Genomic DNA, 22,679 nt, shown 5'->3' with positions numbered 1-22,679 from the left:
CAGCCCCTCCTGTGACTCCCCTCATGGGAGGAAGAAGCCCCTGGGAGCCACAGGGGAGGGGGGCGTGCTGACATACCTGTGCAGGGGGCAGCAGTTGGACAGCTCTTGGGTCTTCTCCCTGCAAACAACATGGAAACAGTGGATCAGGGACAGTGGGGGTGGTCCTGTCCCCACATAAGATTATCTAAGGTCCTTGGGTCAGTGCAAATGACATGTGAAAACACAGGCTCATTATCTCTTGGGTTGAGAAATTCACTGATTCTGATCACCAGGTGAAATAACTTTGTTTATTGTTTACAAGTCTCCACGTGCTGTGCTGTGCTTAGTCACTCAGTCTTGTCAGAATCTTTGCCACCTCATGGGCTATAGTTGGGCAGGCTTCTCTGTCCATGGGGATTCTCCAGGCAAGAATACTGGAGTGGGTTGCCATACTCTCCTCCAGGGACAAGTCTCCATACCCCACAACAAATACAACACACAGAAACACAGGCATACACAGCTTTTTGTAGACTCAACCTAAACTCATTACTTAGATAGGAAAATATAAAATTACACTAACAACGTCCTACGTTGTTGGGACAGACACAGGAACAGACAGGAAGTCACCTGCACACGAGATATAGGCTTCCTGATATGGAGAGCATGTGTATTTCCAAGGGTCAGAAGGACACTGCCAGAGAGAGGTGTCAGTTCTCCTGCACTGGATCCCATCTATCCACTAGGGTCTATAACCTTCCCTAAGAGAAACAGATGGGTTGAGACTTCCACTGTCCCCACAGCCAAGCTGACTGCAGATCACGGACACAGTGATGTCTTCCATGGGGCTGTGGCAGATACTGCCCCAGGTCCCGTTGTAGCAAACTTCCAGCCACCCAGCACACTGCTGGTCCTCGCTGACCATCCTGAGGGCCAGGAAATCTAAGACTGAAAGAAAGGAAACAGGACACAGTGAGCACTCCACTCAGTGCTCTGGGTTTTCCTCTCTCCCATAAATTGTGAACATTCACCTGACCCAGAAGAGGAGGTACCCACTAGGTGACAAGACTGAAATTTGTCTCCTTATCTTTCTCCATTTGTGTCTATATTTCTAAATATTTCTACCATGATGATGTAGTGGATACAAACAGAGAGGAAGACCAACCTGGGCACATGCAGGGAGGGGAGCTGAATCCTGCTTCCTGACAAAACCTGTACAAGAGTGTGTGAAAGGGTATAATGTGGATATTGGAGAACTAGACAGAATAATGAACATCAGATATGTCTAAATCTTAATCCCTGGAACCTGTGAATATGTTACCTAACATTTCAAAAGGGACCTTATAGATATTACAAAGGTAAATACCTTGGGATGGTGAGATTAATCTGAAATATTGTGGATTAACCACCTGAGCACAGTGTAATCACCTCCCTAGCCCCACTATCCTCAGAAATGGATCACTTTTCCCAGCTCCAGTCAGAGGGAAATGTGAGTGAGGAAGAACGGCTGGAAGAGGCATTGTTGTCTGAAGAAGAAGAAAGAGGCTCTGAGCCAAGGAATGAGGCCACATAGGAACCGGGAAACGCTGGGAAAGGAGTCCTTCTCGTGCCTTCAGAAAGAACGCAGCTCTGTGGACACCAGAATGTTGGCCCAAGGAGACCCTGGTCAGACTTCTAGCATAGAGAACTGAACAGAGTAAGTCTGTGCTTTCATTAAAACAACAACAGAATCTCTAGACTGTACTACCACAGGGAACTGAAGAGAGAGCCCTGCTTTCACGCAGACGCTGTAGGAAATGGCTCTGCCAGGAAACACTGCTGAGAATAAAGGACCAGAATGTCAGCTGCTGCAGGAGGAAGCACCTTGTCTTCACGTCTGCTGGAAAGACAGGCTCCATGGGAGGCTCCTACTCTGGTCCTTTCAGCGTCTCTCCCTCAAGGCTCAGACTGCCGTCTTCCAGCAATCCCCCCTCTCCCCGCCCATTCCCCAGCCTGTGGACAGTGTGCAGCGCAGACCTGAGCAGATGACCCCCGCGTCCTCCTTGTGTCTGCAGTCGTGCCGCCCCCAGCCCCGGGAAGGGCACCTCCACACGTGGGACTCATTTCCTGTGCATTTCAGGTCGTCCAGCCAGATGGGCCCTGATCCTGCCCCGAAGTGAGCAGACCTCGTGGCACTGAGGGTGTCTCCACAGCCCATCTGCCTGCACACCACGCGGGCATCATCCAGGTCCCAGCCATCATCACAGAGGGTGCCCCAGGAGCCCTTGTTAAAGATCTCCACTCTCCCGGCGCAGGGACCGCCCCCATCCACCGGGCGGAGCTGTCTGCTGTCTGAGGAGAGAGAAATGGGACAATGGGGCGTTGACAGGGGAATGAGAAGGGCCTTCTGTCCTGTGGGACCCTCACCTGAGCAGTAGGGGGCGTCCTCCTCTAAGGCCGCAGAGCCTGCTGGTTCGGACACGGAGTCATTGTACTGGGACAGCACCTGAGTCTGGTTTCTTGCAGAAACAGCAATGATTACAGGGCTGAGAGGGTTAAAGAACAGAAAACTGAATTAAGGTAAATAATGACCTAGTGGTGGAGATAAATGCTGTAAGGTAGCAGTAACACTATCGTAAATTTAAGAGTTTTCCTTCTCTATGGAGAGTTCTGTGTCTGACAATGCCAAAATTTCTTATTTAAGCCAATCACTGCGCTAAGAATAAATTTACAAAAGTGAGAAATTATCAATACTTTTGATATTGTTGTACGTAGAGCTACCAAAGCAGTGAGAGTTTTTGGAGCCAAGCTCTCAGAATAAAGGGCAGAAGTGAGTGCTTCTCTGATGCCTTTGGCTATTCAGAGGTAAGAGCTGAGTCTCTGAAAGGCTCAGCAGAAATTCTTCCAGACGCACAGGCTCAGGGAACATGAAGCACAATTCAGGGTCTGCCTGGGAGGAAGAGCCCAATAATGTCTGTCAATCAAAAACACCCAATCACAAAAGATTTTAAAAAAAATTACAAAACTGTATAAAGAAAAAAATCCATTAGAAAAAAAATGTACAGGACATCCAGTTCTTGGAGTTACCTGGCAAGTTGAAATCACCATGAATGAAATGTTAGATAATGAAATGACAAGATAGTATTTTGTCAGAGAAATGATAGCAAAGAAACTAATAAAAATTCTAGAACTGAAAAAAGTCAGTTTTTGAAATAACCCAGAGGATGTGTGCAACACTCCACTAGCACAGATAGGAATATTAAAGTACACAGACAGAAATACAGCAAGAACAAATTGGAAAATATAAAAATGTAAATAAAGATGCTAAAAAGATGTAATTTTTATATACTAAGGCCTAGAAACATAAAGCTACAATTGACAGAACTAAAGGTAGAAATTTAGAATCCAAAATTACCCATTTTATACACCTTGGTAGTTTTTAAACACCCACAAAATCTTAACATCCACCGAGAAGTGATGTCTATGCCTCCTTCCCTTGAATCTCTGCTGACCTTCGTGAATTCCTGGTAAGCAGTAGAAGGGAGTGAAGATAGCACTGCTCACCCTACAACATTAGGTCTTTGGCTGTTCAGCCTCCCCTGAAATCACTCAGGACTTTTGTTTTAGGGCAAGTCTTCCCTGTTGAGACTCGTCCTGCAGAGACTGTCATGTGTCTGTGCCCAGGTGAACTTCTAGCTGCCAGGCTTGATCATGAACCATCCTGGATTTTCAGCACAGTGGGTCCTCAGATGATGTCAGCTTCAGGTAGTATCTGACTGCAGCCTCAAGAGAGACCCTAAGAGAGAACTGCCAATCTAAGGGCTTCCCAAACTCCTTATGCAGAAAATCATGAACAAAATAAACAGGTTTAAGCTGATAAGTTTTCAGGGAAATTTGGTTATGCAGCATTAGTAATAAAACACTTAATCTTGAGTTCAGTTCAATGACTCAGTCATGTCAGAGACTGTGACCCCATGGACTGCAGCACGCCAGTCCTCCCTGTCCATCTCCAACTCCCAGAGTTTACCTAAACTCATGTCAATGGTGTCATTGATGCCATCCAACCATCTCATCCTCTGCCGTCCCCTTCTCCTCCTGCCCTCAAACTTTCCCAGCATCAGGGTCTTTTCAAATGAATCAGCTCTCCCCATCAGGTGGCCAAAGTACTGGAGTTTGAACTTCAACATCAGTCCCTCCAAAGAACACCCAGGACTGATCTCCTTTAGGATGGACTGGTTGGATCTCCTTGCAGTCCAAGAGACTCTCAAGAGTCTTCTCCAACACCACAGTTCAAAAGCATACAGTCTTCAGTGCTCAGCTTTCATTATAGTCCAACTCTCACATCCATACATGACAACTAGAAAAACCATAGCCTTGACTAGATGGACCTTTTTTGGCAAAGTAATGTCTCTTCTTTCTAATATGCTGTCTAGATTGGTCATAACTTTCCTTCCAAGGAGTAAGCATCTTCTAATTTCATGGCTGCATACACCATCTGCAGTGACCTTGGAGCCCAAAAAAATAAAGTCACTGTTTCCACTGTTTCCCCATCTATATGCCATGAAGTGATTGGACCAGATACCATGATCTTAGTTTTCTGAATGTTGAGTTTTAAGTCAACTTTTTCGCTCTCCTCTGTCACATTGATCAAGAGGCTCTTTAGTTCTTCTTCACTTTCTGCTGTAAGGGTGGTGTTATCTGCCTATCTGAGATTATTGATATTTCTCCTAGAAATCTTGATTCCAGCTTGTGCTTCATCCACCCCAGCGTTTCTCATAATGTACCTAGCATATAAGTTAAATAAGCAGGGTGACAATATACAGCTTTGTCAATATACTCCTATACAATATACTTCTTTTTCTATTTGGAACCAGTCTGTTGTTCCATGTCCAGTTCTAACTGTGGCTTCCTGGCCTGCATATAGGTTTCTCAAGAGGCAGGTCAGGTGGTCTGGTATTCCCATCTCTTTCAGAATTTTCCACAGTTTTTTGTGATCCACACAGTCAAAGGCTTTGGCATAGTCAATAAGCAGAAACTGGAACTCTCTTGCTTTTTTGATGATCCAGCGGATGTTGGCAATTTGATCTCTCGTTCCTCTGCCTTTTCTAAAACCAGCTTGAACATCTGGAAGTTCACGGTTCATGTATTGCTGAAACCTGGCTTGGAGAATTTTGAGCATTACTTTACTAGCATGTGAGATGAGTGCAATTATGCGGTAGTTTGAGCATTCTTTGGCATTGCCTTTCTTTGAGATTGGAATGAAAACTGACCTTTTCCAGTCCTGTGGCCACTGCTGAGTTTTCCAAAATTGCTGGCATACTGAGTGCAGCCTTTTCACAGCATCATCTTACAGGATTTGAAATAGCTCAACTGGAATTTCATCATCTCCACTAGCTTTGTTCATAGTGATGCTTTCTAAGGCCCACTTGACTTCACATTCCAGGATGTCTGGCTCTAGGTGAGTGATCACACCATCGTGGTTATCTGGGTCGTGAAGATCTTTTTTGTACAGTACTTCTGTGTATTCTTGCCACCTCTTCTTAATATCTTTTGCTTCTGTTAGGTCCATACCATTTCTGTCCTTTCTCGAGCCCATCTTTGCATGACATGTTCCCTTGGTATCTCTAATTTTCTTGAAGAGATCTCTAGTCTTTCCCATTCTGTTGTTTTCCTCTATTTCTTTGCATTGACCGCTAAGGAAGGCTTTCTTATCTCTCCTTGCTATTCTTTGGAACTCTGCATTCAAATGGGAATATCTTTCCTTTTCTCCTATGCTTTCACTTCTCTTCTTTTCACAGCTGTTTGTAAGACCTCCTTAGACAGCCACTTTGCTTTTTTGCATTTCTTTTCCATGGGGATGGTCTTGATCCCTGTCTCCTGTACAATGTCACGAACCTCCATCCATAGTTCATCAGGCACTCTGTCTATCAGATCTAGGCCCTTAAATCTATTTCTCACTTCTACTGTATAATCATAAGGGATTTGATTTAGGTCATACCTGAATGGTCTAGTGGTTTTCCCTACTGTCTTCAGTTTAAGTCTGAATTTGGCAATAAGGCAATCTGAGCCACAGTCAGCTCCCAGTCTTGTTTTTGCTGACTGTATAGAGCTTCTCCGTCTTTGGCTGTAAAGAATATAATCAATCTGATTTTGGTGTTGACCATCTGGTGATGTCCATGTGTGTTGTTGGAAGAGGTTGTTTGCTATAACCAGTGCGTTCTGTTGGCAAAACTCTATTAGCCTTTGCCCTGCTTCATTCCATACTCCAAGGCCAAATTTGCCTGTTACTCCAGGTGTTTCTTGACTTCCTACTTGTGCATTCCAGTCCTCTATAATGAAAAGGACATCTTTTTTGGGTGTTAGTTCTAAAAGGTCTTGTAGGTCTTCATAGAACAGTTCAATTTCCGCTTCTTAGGTGTTACTGGTTGGGGCAAAGGCTCGGATCACCATGATATCAAATGGTTTGCCTTGGAAATGAACATAAATCATTCTGTTGTTTTTGAGATTGCATCCAAGTACTGCATTTTGGACTCTTTTGTTGACCATGATGGCTACTACATTTCTTCTAAGGGATTCCTGCCCACAGTAGTAGATATAGTGGTCATCTGAGTTAAATTCACCCATTCCAGTCCATTTTAGTTTGCTGATCCCTAGAATGTTGATGTTCACTCTTGCCATCTCCTGTTTGACCACTTCCAATTTACCTTGATTCATGGACCTAACATTCCAGGTTCCTGTGCAACATTGCCCTTTACAGCATGGGACGTTGCTTCCATCACCCGTCACATTCACAACTGGGTGTTGTTTTTGCTTTGGCTCCATCTCTTCATTATTTCTGGAGTTATTTCTCTGCTGATTTCCTGTAGCATATTGGGCACCTATCGACCTGGGGAGTTCATCTTTCAATATCTTATCATTTTGCCTTTTCATACTGTTCATGGGGTTCTCAAGGCAAGAATACTGAACTGGTTTGCCATTCCCTTCTCCAGTGGACCACATTCTGTCAGACCTGTCCACCATGACCCGTCCATCTTGGGCGGCCCCACACGGCATGGTTTATTTTCATTGAGTTATAAAAGGCTGTGGTCCATGTGATCAGATTGGCTAGTTTTTCTGTGATTATGGTTTCAGTGTGTCTGCCCTCTGATGCCCTCTCATAAAACCTGACATCTCACTTGGGTTTCTCTTACCTTGGACGTGGGGTATCTCTTCACGGCCGCTCCAGCAAAGCGCAGCTGCTGCTCATTACCTTGGACAAGGCCCACCCTTCAGGTCAGTTCAGTTCAGTTCAGCCACTCAGTCGTGTCCGACTCTTTGTGACCCCATGAATCACAGCACGCCAGGCCTCCCTGTCCATCACCAACTCCCGGAGTTCACTCAGACTCACATCCATCGAGTCAGTGATGCCATCCAGCCATCCCATCCTCTGTTGTCCCCTTCTCCTCCTGCCCCCAATCCCTCTCAGCATCAGAGTCTTTTCCAATGAGTCAACTCTTCGCATGAGGTGGCCAAAGTACTGGAGTTTCAGCTTTAGCATCATTCCTTTCAAAGAAATCCCAGGGCTGATCTCCTTCAGAATGGACTGGTTGGATCTCCTTTCAGTCCAAGGGACTCTCAAGAGTCTTCTCCAACGCCACAGTTCAAAAGCATCAATTCTCGGTGCTCAGCTTTCTTCACAGTCCAACTCTCACAGCCATACATGACCACAGGAAAAACCATAGCCTTGACTAGACGGACCTTTGTTGGCAAAGTAATGTCTCTGCTTTTGAATATGTTATCTAGGTTGGTCATAACTTTCCTTCCAAGGAGTAAGCGTCTTTTAATTTCATGGCTGCAGTCACCATCTGCAGTGATTTTAGAGCCCCCAAAAATAAAGTCCACCCTTATATGTAGGTAAATAATAATGTTTATTTTTAAACATATTATTCCTCCTTAACATTTCTGCCCTGACTTGAAAATGGATGAACATTGAGAGGAACTACATTTCACCACAGAATATCTGACTTTTGAAGCCACTTTTCCCTCACTCTCTGCTCTTGAGGACATTTTCACCCCAGGAGCATCCTGAGTACCAGTAGCCCTATCCTGTCACTTACCTGAGCAGATCACAGAGGCTGTGTTGTCATGGGAACAGTCATGACCACCCAAGGCCCTCACAGGACAACTCCACAGGAAGGACTCAGCCCCTAAACAGTGAAATCAGACTGCTGTGATATGGTCACCTCCTTCCACAAAGTGTGGTCCTCCGGGGGTGGAGATGGCGACTCCACAGCCGAGCTGATGGCAGACAACATTGGCATTGGCCAGACTCCAGTGGGAGGCACAGAGCGCTCTCCATTGTCCAGAAATGTTCATCTCCACCTGCCCCTCACACTGAGAGGTCCCATTTGTCATGAGCTGGACTTCTGAGTACACTATAAGAAGACAGAATTTCAGCAGAATCTCATACTTTTCTTACCCCAACAGAGAGTGCAGGGAGGTTAGTCCTGATGTGCATCTCACCTGAACAGACAACCTGAGCAGCTCCACTGTGGTGACAGGTGCCCCCTGGACAGGGCACTCTGGGGCAAACCCGGAGCTCAGGCTCCTCTCCCTCACACCTGAACTCTTAAGCCCAGACACAGCCATCAGACTCTCTGAAGAGCTCATGTCCCAGGACAGACACAGCCTTGCCACACCCCAGCTCTGCACAGATGCCCTGGACAGTGAGGAGTGTGAAGTTCCCATCAGATACTGGGATCCAGTCTTCTCAAGAATGCACTTCTACTCGCCCTGAGCAGGGTCCATCCCCTCCAACTAGATGAACGAACCCTAAGTGAAAACAACAACAAACCAGTGAGTCTTCATGATCCCGGCTTGACAAATGGAAACAACACATCATGGGCAATGATGTGAAAGCTCATATCATTGTTGAGAGAGAATTTGACAGTGTCACAATTGCAAGTCCAGAAAAAAATCTATAGGGTCAATTAGGAATGGCTGCATCCCAAGAATGTATACTTTGACATTGGTTAGAAATGTGAATTCCTTGGTTTAGGAGCCTGGAAACTACAAAGCCTAAGACAGATCATTGGAGTGACTGAATACCAGGAACACATATTTCAGAGTTGGTTGGAGAAGTAAATTTCTCATTTAGAAGCCTGGGACCTACAGACCCAAGGAAACTACATAATATGCAGGCGCTTAAACTTCAATGCAGAGATATGCAGAACAGAAGCCACCCAGAGGGACATGGGCTATGAGATTAGAGATGTATCATCCAGACAAGGTTAGAAAGATTTCCTGGGACTTGTGGAGCTAATATTCTGATCAATTTTCTCTCCTAGGAGTTAGTCCTCATGTGACTTAGGTTAGGGAAAATAATGTGGCTGGATCCGTGAGGGCATTCCAACCTGTAAACAGATAATGACCCAGATAAGAAGTATAGACACCACCACTAATTCATTTTTATAGCATTGCATTTTGTTTTTCCCATATATTTATGGAAAAAAATCTAAGAATTTATTAGGTGACCTCAGTGGGAAAGATGATGAGTTAAAAAAGCTCAGAGAGTCTCGAGATGGAGGTGGTCCTGACCTCTCTTGATATCCTTGAATTTGTCAATAAACCAGGGAGAGAGGGAGTTCTCAGTGGGAGTTTCCCAGACAGCTGAGTTTGCAGATCACTTCCTATTAGAGGTTTTTCTTCTAAGACAGGAGTCATAGAAAATGCTAAGAGGTGATAGTGATTGATTTTAATACTATCATTATACTAATTATATATCCCTATTCACAGAAAAATAAGCATTCTTCTTAGGCACACATGGCATGTTCTCCAGACTATATGACATGTGAGGCTGTAGCCAGTCCTAACAAATTCAAGAAGATTGAAATCATTTCAAGTATCTTTTATGACCACAGTGAAGTGAAACTAAAAATCAGTGATGATAAGAAAATGGGAAAATTAACAAATGCATAAAAATTAAACAATACACTCCTATTTGAGGATTGCTTTTCCATTTCCATGAACAATGCCACTGGAATTTTGATAGGGATTGCATCAAATCCGTACATAATTTTGAGTAGTATAGACATTTTAACAATATTGATTCTTCCAATCTGTGAACATAGGATGACTTTCCATTTATTTGTAGTTTTTTTAAAAAATTTCATTCATGAATGTTTTGTCATTCTAAAAGAAACTGACACACTGCAAAAAAAAAAAAAAAGGAAAATATTAGAAAGGAGAAGGAGGAAGAGAATGAGAGGAAGGCAGTGAGCAAGAAAGCCATAATTTGGAGAGTTCCAAGTTAAAAAAGCTTCAATATGGATAAAACATATAAATATTTGGGAAAATACTAGTTGAATAAGTTTCTAGATATAACATCTCCCTCTGCTTTTCCTGTCTACCACCTAACGCTGGTATCCTTTTTCATTTCTTCCACTTCAGACAAGTAAACACCATTTTAAAAGACACAGATGGATGGAAAAAATCAAAACGTGTATATCTGTGGTGGATTCATTTCGATGTTTGGCAAAACCAATACAATAAAGTTTAAAAATAAAATAAAATTTAAAAAAATTTAAAAAGGAAGAAACTGCTGTAAAAGTGAAGTATAAGTGAGGCATGTGGCAGATAAGGTGGGATCACAGGAAGTTTTGAAACTAGAGGAGGAAAACCAAAATAAAAATTCATCAAAGGTGGTCATCAAAGGAACACATTTTGAAGAGAATGAAGTTAACCCAATTAAAAAATTTTAATTTTTCAAATAAAACTCCCTGGTTCCTGAGTGTGTGCTGATTATTTATTGTTATAGTTCTTACTGGTAAAGGATTGTCTCACAGTCTCCAGCATCCAGTCAAAAATTACTACAATACCTAAAAAAAGAAAAAGGAACCCATAACAAGCTTTCTAAAAAGCAATCATTATGAACAGATTCAGAAATGACAGAGATGATTGAATTGGCTGATAAAATCTTTGAACCACTAATACAAATACATTTGCTGCTAAGTCACTTCAGTCGTGTTCGACTCTGCGCACCCCTGTAGATGGCAGCCCATCAGGCTCCCCCGTCCCTGGGATTCTCCAGGCAAGAACACTGGAGTGGGTTGCCATTTCCTTCTCCAATTCATGAAAGTGAAAAGTGAAAGTGAAGTTGCTCAGTCGTGTCCGACTCTTAGCAACCCCATGGACTGCAGCCTACCAGGCTCCTCCATCCATGGGATTTTCCAGGCAAGAGTACTGGAGTGGGGTGCCATTGCCTTCTCCGACAAACACATTTAATGAAGCATAAAAATAAACAGAGAGAGAAACTAAAAATAAAACAAATGGGACTTGTCAAACTGAAAAATATAGTATATGGAATGAACAAGTATTTGGATTAACTTAACAAGAGGTTAGACATTGCAGAATAAAAGAATTGGGAAGTTAAACAAATAGCAATAGGGACTATCTAAGCAGAAGGAGAGATAGAAAAAAAGAAAAATATGAATGGAAACTCAATGGCATGTGGAAAAATATTAAATTATATGTGTTTTTGAAGATTCAGAATAAGAAATAAGTAGGAGGAAATGTTAAGAAATGACAGATGAGATTCTTCCAAATTTAATGAAAACTGTAAACCCACTGTCCAGGAGGTTAAACAAACTCCAAATGAAATCATGAAAACATTCTTATAAAACCCTATAATACAATTGCTGAAATGCAGTGATAAACAAACAAAAATAAATAGTCTTCAAAAGCAGTAAAAAAAAAAAAAGAAAATTTGACACATATCAGATCAGATCAGATCAGTCACTCAGTCGTGTCCGACTCTTTGCGACCCCATGAATCGCAGCACCCCAGGCCTCCCTGTCCATCACCAACTCCCAGAGTTCACCCAGACTCACATCCATTGAGTCAGTGATGCCATCCAGCCATCTCATCCTCTGTCGTCCCCTTCTCCTCTTGCCCCCAATCCCTCCCAGCATCAGAGTCTTTTCCAATGACACACTATATACAAGAAACAAAGAAAAGTTGTCCTGGCTTTTTGATGGAGGCAATGTAAGTCCCGTAACAAAGTAAAAAATCTTTAAAGCATTGGGGTGGGTAGAGAGGTGCTAACCTGGAATTCAGTTACCTATGAAAATACTTTTTAAAACTGAATGAAAATTTAAATGACAAATAAATGATGATAGAATTTAAGGACACCAGATATACCCTGCACAAAACTGCTATAGAAAGGTCTTCAGGCTAAAGCGAGTGATAAAAGATGAAAATGTGGATCCGCCCAAAGCTATGGACACTGCACTAAACAGAAATTATGTGGGTACATATAAAAATGTTTTCTCTCAATTTTAAAATACTAGAATATTTAAGGCAAAAATAATAGCAACATATTATAGGACTCATAATTTAACTAAAAGAATGTATAACAACAATAGCACAAATGGCAAGAACAGGGAAGTGGAAGTTTAATGTAGTAGGTTAGACATTGTGTGTTGTGACAAAATGTGACCTCAAGGTAAAGTGTGATTTTTTTTGTTGTTCATTTGCTAAGTTATGTCTGGCTCTTTGTGACCCCATGAACTGCAGCACGCCAGGCTTCCCTGTCCTTAACTATTTCCCTGAGTTTGCTTAAACTCATGTCCATTGAGTCAGTGATGCCATCCAACCATCTCATCCTCTGTTTCCACTATCTCCTCTTGCCCTCAATCTTTCCTAGCATCAGAGTCTTATCCAATGAGTCGGCTCTTCTCATCAGGTGGCCAAAGTGTTGGAGCTTCAGCTTCAACATCAGTCTTTCCAGTGAGTATTCAGGGTTTATTTCCTTTAGGAATGATTGGTTTTATCTCCTTGCAGTCCAAGGGAATCTCAAGAGTCTTCTCCAGCACCACAGTTCAAAAGTTTCAGTTCTTCAGCGTTCAGCCTTCTTTATGGTCCTACTTCTGCATTCATTCATAACTACTTGAAAAACCATAGCTTTGTCTATATAGACTTTTGTCAGCAAAGTGATCTCTCTGCTGTTAAATACATTGTCTAGGTTTGTCATAGCTTGTCTTCCAAGGAGCAAGCATCTTTTATTTTCAATGCTGCAGTCACCATCTGCAGTGATTTTGGAGCCCAAGGAAATAAAATCTGTCACTGCTTCTACTTTTTCCTCTTCTATTTGCCATGAAGTAATGGGACTGGATGACATATTAGTTTTTTGAATGTGAGTTTTAAGCCAGCCTTTTCACTCTCCTCTTTCACCTTCATCAAGAGGCTGTTTAGCTCCTCTTCGCCTCTGCCATAAGAGTGGTGTCATCTGCATATCTGAGGTTATTGATATTTCTCCCAGCAATCTTGATTTCAGCTTGAGCTTCATCCAGCTCAGCATTTACATGATGTACTCTGCATATAAGTCAAATAAGCAGGGTGACAATATATAGGCTTGATGTACTCCTTTCGCAATTTTGAATCAGTCAATTATTTCATGTCCAGTTCTAACTGTTGCTTATTGACCTGCATACAGGTTTCTCAGGGGACAGGCAAGGTGGTCTGGTATTCCCACATCTTGAAGAATTTTCCAGTTTGTTGTGATCCACACATCAGAGGCCTTACCATAGTCAATGAAGCCGAAGTAGATGGGATTTTTTGGAATTCTCTTGCTTTCTCTATGATCCAATGAAATGTTGGCTATTTGATCTCTGACTCCTCTGCCTTTTCTAAACCCAGCTTGTACATCTGGAAGCTCTCCGTTCACATACTGCTTAAGCCTACCATGAAGGATTTTGAGCATAACCTTACTAGCATGTGAAATGAGCACGACTGTACAGTAGTTTGAATGTTCTTTGACATTGCCCTTCTTTGGGATTGGAATGAAAAGTGACCTTTTCCAGTCCTGTGGCCATTGCTTTTTTCCAAACCTGCTGACATACTGAGTCCAGCACTTATCAGCATCATGTTTTAGGATTTTAAATAGTTCATCTGGAATTCCATCACCTCCACTAGCTTTTTTTTGTACTAATGTTTCCTGGGGTCCACTTGACTTTGCACTCCAGAGATGTCTGACTCTAAGTGAGTGATCATACCATCATGGTTATCTGGGCCATTTAGATCTTTTTTATACAGTTATTCTGTGTATTCCTCCCACGTCTTCTTGGTTTCATCTGCTTCTGTTAGATATTTGATGTTTTGTCCTTTATCCTGCATTTCATGAAATGTTCCCTTGGTATCTCCAGTTTTCTTAAAGAGAACTCTAGTCTTTCCCATTCCATTGTTTTCCTCTATTTCTTTACATTGTTCATTTAAGAAGGCTTTCTTATCTCTCCTTCAATTCTCTGAAACTCTACATTCAGCTAGGTATATCTTTCCCCTTCTCCCTTGTCTTTGCTTCTCTTCTTTCCTCAGCTATTTATAGATATGGTATGATAAAAAAAAAAAAAAATTCCCACAAAGAAAACTGTAACCTTCAAATGCCAGCACTTCCACCAAGCTCAGAAACGTCTCCCACATCAAGATACAGAGAAGGAAGCAATGATTGAGAGCAGGAAGGAAGTGTAACACAGGAGCTGTGATGAATATACGAGTTGTCATGGATGTTGATCCTCCCCTCCCCTCCTGGAGTCCTTGCATCTTCATCCCCTCACCATTCTGCACTTCAGTCTTTTTTGACTAATGAAGTCCCTCATAAATCTTTCTCCTGAAGTCTCCTCTTTATTTCCCACAAGCTCCTCTACATTGTTCTAGGTCATTGTTTCTGCTCTAGAGTTCTCCTAAACACAGTTCATCACATCCAACAATCCACTAAAAGAAGCTGAAATTTCTCTTCCATACTCGATTCCTACAGTTGAGAAGAAGCAAGAGTTGAATTTCAGCGAGAAAACTGAAAAGACGTGCTATTCTATTCTTATCTCTGCTGCACCAACACCACTTTGGCTAATCTTCACATTATTAGTAGCAAAACATGTCTGAACATACAGAAAAGACAAAGCAGTGGGAGGAAACTGGTAGCAAATAGATTTAAAAAAAGAAAGAAAACTGGAACAATTCATAAAAATTTAAGAGCCTGAGTTAGTGCAATGGTACTCAGAGTACAAACCACAATTAGTGTTTAAATGCCAGAGCACTCTCAAATCTTTTTATTTTTAAGAGTATCTTAACTGGAATTGATATCAAGACATCAATTTTCTTGAAGTGATAACACTAGAAGCTCCAATATCACACACATTCCATTTTTATTCAGATGCTGCTACTGCTGCTAAGTCACTTCAGTCGTGTCCAACTCTGTGCGACCCCATAGACGGCTCCCCCGTCCCTGGGATTCTCCAGGCAAGAACGCTGGAGTGGGTTGCCATTTCCTTCTCCAATGCAAGAAGGTGAAATGTGAAACTGAAGTCACTCGGTCGTGTCCGACCCTCAGCAACCCCTTGGACTGCAGCCTTCCAGGCTCCTCCATCCATGGGATTTTCCAGGCAAGAGTACTGGAATGGGGTGCCATTGCCTTCTCCGATGATGATGCCTCAAAATAAGGCAGGGACTCCTGTAGTGTTTCACAAGCTTATCTGCAGTTGAAATCACAATTAGGACATCATGATAATAAGAGTTGTTACTTGAAAACAGGTTTTCTTAAAATAGAAATTTCTGGATTTCCCTGGTGGTCCAGTGGTTAAGAATCTGCCTGCCAATGCAGGGGACATGAGCTCAATCTCTGGTCTGAGAAGATTTCACATGCAATGGGGCAACTAAGCCTGTGCACCACAACTACTGAGCCCACATGCCTAGAGCCAGTGCTTTGCAACAAGAGAAGCCACCGCAATGAGAAGCCCACACACTGCAGCTGGAGAATGGCTCCCACTTGCCACAATTAGAGAAAGCCCACACCCAGCAACAAAGACCCAGAGCAACAAACATGAATAAATACATAATGAAAAGCAGTGTCTAACTACAAATCAAATGATCCTTTGAAAATTGTTGCTTTTTAAAATTATTTTATTTTACTTCATTTTTTAACTTTTCAATATTGTGTTGGTTTTGCCAAATATCAACATGAATCTGCCACAGGTATACACGTGTTCCCCATCCTGAACCCTCCTCCTTCCCCATACCATCCCTCTGGGTTGTCCCAGTGCACCAGCCCCAAGCATCCGGTATCGTGCAAAAATAGTTACTTTTGTATTCTTTTTAATGGCTGAGTAATACTCCATTGTGTATATGTACCACAGCTTTCTTATCCATTCATCTGCTGATGGGCATCTAGGTTGCTTCCATGTCCTGGCTATTATAAACAGTGCTGCGATGAACATTGGGGTATAGATCAGTCTTATGGACTCTGTGGGAGAGGGAGAGGGTGGGGAGGTTTGGGAAAATAACATTGAAACATATATAATATCATGTATGAAATGAGTCGCCAGTCCAGGTTTGATGCACAATACTGGATGCTTGGGGCTGGTGCACTGGAACGACCCAGAGAGAGGAGAGGGGAGGGAGGAGGGCGGAGGGTTCAGGATGGGGAACGCGGGTATACCTGTGGCGGATTCATTTCGATATTTGGCAAAACTAATACAATATCGTAAAGTTTAAAAATAAAATAAAATTTAAAAAAAATAGTTACTTTTGATAGTAATCATAGAGTAAAAGAAACTTTTGAGGAGATGAACCAGTTCATGGCATAGGAGTGGTGATGGTTCCACAGATCTCCAAACTCAGTTTTTGTATGTCAATCATATCTCAATGAAGCAGTTTTTAAAATGGAAAAGAATTATTTTCTTAATAGCCTCAACTAATATAATCAAAAGTCTGCTGAAGGGGAGATAGGAAAAGAGCACTTTCCCAATGATCTTCCTCAACAAAACACCAGAGAGCTGACTGGCTGTGCTTTCTAAGAACCCACTGCAGATGTCCTCAGAGCTCCCCTGTCCCACCACTTCAGCAGTTGGGAGGATCCTTTCCTAAGACCTACATGAGAGAACTTGTGGTGATACGATAATATCTACCTCAATTCCGCCTATTGTCATGGGATTACTGTCCTGGACAATTCATCAAACATTCTTATAACAACTGAAAAATATCTTTGCCAAATATTGTAACCATTCAATCCCATTCTCATTTCCATCTTGGCCCAGGTCAAATATGCTTAGTCAGGATTGAGCCCTTTTTATGTACAATGTCATACACTTTTCACCTCACTACCCAGTCTCTATGTTGTAATTGTTAAACTTCATGTTTTGCTGCAGCCTCAACATCCCCACAAATAGGATGTGAGCTCCCCACCTAGGTAAGCAGGTGCACCAGTGTGATGAGACTCCTGCCCAATGCCCCCATCGTGTCCTTCCCTGTGACCTAGTGACCTTCAAATGCACCAGGGAAATCCCCTCAAACCTGCACATACCGTAACTACACCCAGACCCCCAATTATTGTCACTTGTTCATGGGTCTACACATTTGGGGTCCATTTGGGGTCACTACTCCTGGTTTAAACCTTTTCTATTGGCACCTCCCCCACGTACCCATCTACTGGTACTCTGACTCTCTAGGACCTGTGACTATAATACACTTTGTTTGCCTGCACCTTCCTACATCCTCTCTTGTAGCTGCACTTGACTGGCCATCCCATGAAAGAATACAAGCTACCATGATGAATCTAATTCAATAAAGGTCCAGCCTGGCAGCTGTACCTGCATGAAGCATTTGACCTCACCTCCTATGAAGACCACAGAGACTGAAAGTGCTCAGTGACCAATAGGTGTGGAGACTTTCTCTCCAGGGCCTGTCAAGCTCTTCTGCTCCCTTGAGCACCTATCATTGAAGGCATCATTGGCTCAGTGGAATTTTTACCCAAGAATGTTCTAAGGCTGCGATCCATATTCTCATAGTTATTCTGGGAATGAGACTGAAGCTTCTCCTGTTGGGGATTCCCTTTCGGACCAGACAGGACTTACCTGAGCAGACTGCTCCAGCACACTTGTCATGGGAATGGCCCTCTGGACGATGATCTTTCACAGCAGGATAACTACACTTGGTGATAGCTGACTCCTGCCCTTTGCAGTAAATATAATGAAACCAAACGGGTCCAATTCCTGGTCCAAATTTAGCCCTTTGGGGATTACCAACAGCAACTCCACACCCCAGCTGTCTGCACACCACAGCTGCCTCCTTCATGCTCCAGTTGTGATCATTCACTGTGCCTCATACTCCTTGATGCTTCGCTTCCACTCTCCCCTCACAGGGGTGGGCTCCATCCTTCAGCCTCAGCTCCAGAGCTGCAAGATAAACACAGACACGGGACTCAGGAGAGATTTTAGCAGAGCATGCTGTGGAGTACTGATAATTATTAACGTGTGAAAACTTTGATCTTTGAAAAAAAAAATCCCTGTGAACAGCATTTGTTGACTTCTATGGTATAAGCATTCCCACTCTAGCCAACTCTAAGCATCCATGTTCCGTCACTGAACCTGGATCATGAAGGGAGGCACCAGGTGTTTCTCAAGAGCCTGTAGAACAGGCTCCAGGGACACCACTGAGGACAGGCCTCCAGAGACTCTGGATGCTTCCCTCCTGTAGATGTGCCCAAGGCTACTAGGGCCCAGCTCCCCCATCTCAGTTACAGCTCATGGCCTGGGATCCAAGGAAGAATCCTCCCTCTCCTTCCTGTCCATACGGAGCATCTCATCCAGCTCAGGAACAGAGGGCTGGTGTTAAAGGCTCTGAAGTGTTCCTCTTATTCCTGCCACCTGGTATTCATGTCCTTGTGTAATCCCCACACTTGTGTGTATCTAGTAACATGAGTCTAACAAATGGAATTTGGCGAAAGTGATGAAATGTCAATTATATTAGGTTTCAAGATGACTCTGGTTTCTCCCTCATTGACCTGTCTTGCTCTCTCTGTCTTGCTCTGATGAAGCAAGCTGCCACATAGTGAGCAGTGTAGGGAGAGACCCTCATGATAAGCACTGGAGGCAGGCCTCTAGCTAACAGCCAGCATGGGACAGAGGCTCTCAGCTCAACAGTCTGCCACAGCCTGAATGCTGCTAACATCAAGGTGAGTATGTTTGGAAGATATCCACCCCTGGTTGCACCTTCAGATGATTGCATCCTTGTAGACATCCTGAGTCAGAGGACCCAGGTAAGCCATGTCCATTCCTGGCCTACAGAAGATGTGAGATACTAGGTGTTTGCTGACTGAAGCTGCCAAGTTCAGTGCTAACTTGTTGCACAACAGCATGTAACTAATGCAGAGCTCCCTTCCAGAGTCAGAAGACCAGAGTGAACAAGCTGGAGGGTTAGATGTGTTTCTTCACTGCTTCATCCAGACGAGAGTTCTTCCTGTGTGACCAGGTCGGCTGCCTGGTCCCACCTGGAACTGGGACCCAAATAATCTCTGTCACATCAGGTCTCATCCAGTGTCCCAGGCTCCTGCCTTCCTGTCGAGAACTGAGAAGTGAGATTCCTGAGACCTTGAATCAGATCCATTAGCTTTAAATTCAGGTTAGCAAATGAGAATCTTCTTATAATCTAATGAGACTTGATCCCTGGGGCACCATTTACACTTCTCAGGTCTCCGCCCTGCTCCATGTGTTCTCACTCTGGTAACAGAGGTAGTGCGTCACAGAGGGAACATCTGGGGAAATGATGAACTGGAGAAGATCCTGGTGTATAGTTGGCTCAGGCAGGTGATCACAACAAGATACCACAGACTGGCTGGCTAAACAACAGAAATGTATTTCTATTATCACAGTTCTGGAGGCTGGTAAGTCCATGGTCACAGGGCTGGCCAGGTCTCATTCTGAGTGCTCTTCTCTTGGCATGCAGGCCACGACTCCCTCACTGTGTGCTCACCTGGCCTTTTAGGATATGGGTACCTGGAGAGAGGGAGGAAGCTGTGTCTCATCCACTTCTTATAATGTCACATATTGGATTAAGGCCACATCCATATGGCTATATTTAACCTCATTTAACTCCTAAAGGCTCTATCTCCAGTGCAGTCACAGTGGGAAGTAGGACTTCAATATATAAACTTTGGAGCAACACAGTTCAGTCCATAGACCTGAGAGTCTCATCAAGAAAGGAAATAAAGATATATGGGGAGGAGGTGAAGGAGACATTAGACACAGGGAGCCATCCTGTGATGCTTACTCAGATTTCTTATCTTGCGATCCTGAGATGAGTGTAAAGGATTGAAATCGGATAGTAAAGTACACAAGAAGGTAATTTTATTAGTATTAAAATTATATGTTGGAGACACATCTTGTGCTGTAAATGCAGAAAATAGTAAGCCTGTTCCTGGCTTCATGTACCTTTTATCTAGTTGATGACACAAACTAACAAGTAGATGATTTCATTACTGTGATAAGTTCCAACACATCATATCATTAACAGTAGGCTGGGTATTAAAGCTATTTCATCTGCCAAAAACAAAGTGGAATAAATTCACAAAAATTACCTTAAAAGTGACAAAGAGCTGACAAGATGGGAACAAAATATCAGGCCAAAGCTTCAGGTAAAATGGAAATTCTCCAGTTTGAGAAGGATGGGTTAAATCTGGTACCAAAAAAAAAAAAAAAAAAGAGAGAGAGAGACAGACAGACAGACAGACATATAGGAGTTGTCCTATATTTGTTAAAGAAATAGATTTCATATATAAGAAGTTCTCACAAAGAAAACTGCATCCTTCAAAGGCCAAAATACCCAGAGAGCTCTGAAACAACTCCCACATCAAGATAAAGGAAGAGAGGGCAGGAAGTAATGAGGGCAGGAAGGAAGTGTAACACAGAAGCTGTGATGAATGTGTGGGTGTGTGATCACACCCTCCCCTCCTGCAGTCTTTGCATCTTCATCCCCTCACCATTCTGCACCTCAGTACCTGAGTCTTTTTAAGCTAGTGAAAAACCTCCCAAATCTTTTTCCTGAACCCCCTGAAATCTACTCCTCATTTCCTACAGGCTCCTTTATATTCTTCTCGGGTCATTGTTTCTACAACCACAGTTCTCCCAAACACTGTTAATCACTTCCAATAATATACTCTGTTGGAAGGGGTTGAAATTTCTCTTGCATATCCGACTCCTAAGATGGAGAGGAAGAAACTCCAAGGGTTCAATTTCAACTAAAGTAATGAAAAGTTGTGCTGTTCTGATCTTAGCTCTGCTGCATCACCACCACGTTCACTTACCATCACATCACTAACAGATGTTCCTGAAGATACAGAAAAAACAAACCAGTAGGAGGAACCTAATGACAAAAATTAATAGAAGGAAACTGGAGCAGTTCATAAAAATGTCAGAGCCTAAGCTAGAGGAAGGTGATCAGGGAGTAAAAACCACAGTCCAGGTTTAAATGCCAGAAGAGCACTCTCAAATCCTGATATTTTAAAAGTATATCCTACCTGGAGTTAACATCAAAACATAAATTTTCTTAAAACTGTAACATTAGAAGCTCCAATATGGCTTAAAATTTCAAAAGCTCAGTCCATTATTATTCACTCGCTAATTAATCAAAATAAGGCAGTGCTGCCTATAGTGTTTCCACAAGTTTATCTACAGTTGGAGCCATGATCACGACATTGTGACCATAAGGGCAGCTACTTGAAATGCTAGAAAACAAGTTTTTTAAACTAAAAATCCCTAACTAAAATCAAATGCCTTTAGAAAACAATTATTTTTAATCTGAACACTGTAATAAAGAGGATGAAGGAAAATTTTTGAGGAGATGAACAGGTTTATGGCATAGATTGTGGTAATGGTTACACAGATGTATACTGATCTCCAAACTTATCAAGTTGTAAATATTAACTATGTATTTTTAATGTCAGCATACCTCAATAAAGGAGTTTTTAAAAAGGAAAGAACTGTTTCCTTAGCAACCTTGAGTCCTCAAGAGTATCATCAAAGATCTGCTAAAAGTGTTGGGAAAAAAAATCACTCTTCCAATGATCTTCCTCAACAAAACAGAGAGCTGATAGACTGCGGTTGCTAAAGACCTACTACAGATGTCCTCAGGGCCCCCCTGTCCCACCATTTGATCACATGGGATGATCCTTTCCCAAGACCAGCCACCAGTACTAGAGAATCTGTGGAGATACATGATAATATTTTCCTCAATTCCAGCTATTGTCAGGTGATTAATGTCCTGAACAATTCATCAAACATTCCTGTAACAATTGAAAATATCTCTGACAAATACAGTATCCATCCTATGCCATTTTAATTTCTAGCTTTTGTTCATTTGTTCAGTCGCTCAGTCATGTCTGACTCTTTGCAACCCCATGGACTGCGGCATGCCAGGCTTCCCTCTCCTTCAGTATCTCCCAGAGCTTGTACAAACTCATGTCCATTGAACCGTTGATGCCATCCAACCATCTCATCCTCTGCTGTTCCCTTCTCCTCCTGCCTTCAATCTTTCCCAGCATCAGGGTCTTTTCTAATAAATCAGCTCTTTGCATCAGGTGGCCAAATTATTGGAGCTTCAGCATCAGTTCTTCCAATGAATATTCAGCATTGATTTCCTCTAGGATTCACTGGTTTGATCTCCTTGCAGTCCAAGGGACTCTCAAGAGTCTTCTCCAACACCACAGTTCAAAAGCATCAATTCTTTGATGCTCAGCCTTTATGGTACAACTCTCACATCCATACATGACTACTGGGAAAACCATAGCTTTTACTAGATGTACCTTTGTTGGCAAAGTAATGTCTCTACTTTTTAATATACTGTCCAGGTTGGTCATACCTTTTCTTCCAAGGAGCCAGCATCTTTTAATTTCATGGCTGCAGTCACCATCTGCAGTGATTTTG

At 42.7% G+C, this 22,679-nt stretch overlaps 1 pseudogene; it reads right to left on the bottom strand.

Annotated features, from left to right (window-relative positions):
* Positions 1-22,679, bottom strand: part of LOC100335428 (antigen WC1.1-like) — a 42,390-nt pseudogene that overhangs the window by 4,406 nt on the left and 15,305 nt on the right.

The sequence above is a fragment of the Bos taurus genome, chromosome 5 (assembly GCF_002263795.3).
Source record: "Bos taurus isolate L1 Dominette 01449 registration number 42190680 breed Hereford chromosome 5, ARS-UCD2.0, whole genome shotgun sequence".
Lineage (NCBI taxonomy): Eukaryota > Metazoa > Chordata > Mammalia > Artiodactyla > Bovidae > Bos > Bos taurus.
The sequence above is the reverse complement of the archived record's forward strand: the minus strand, read 5'-3'. Positions and strand labels throughout refer to the sequence as shown.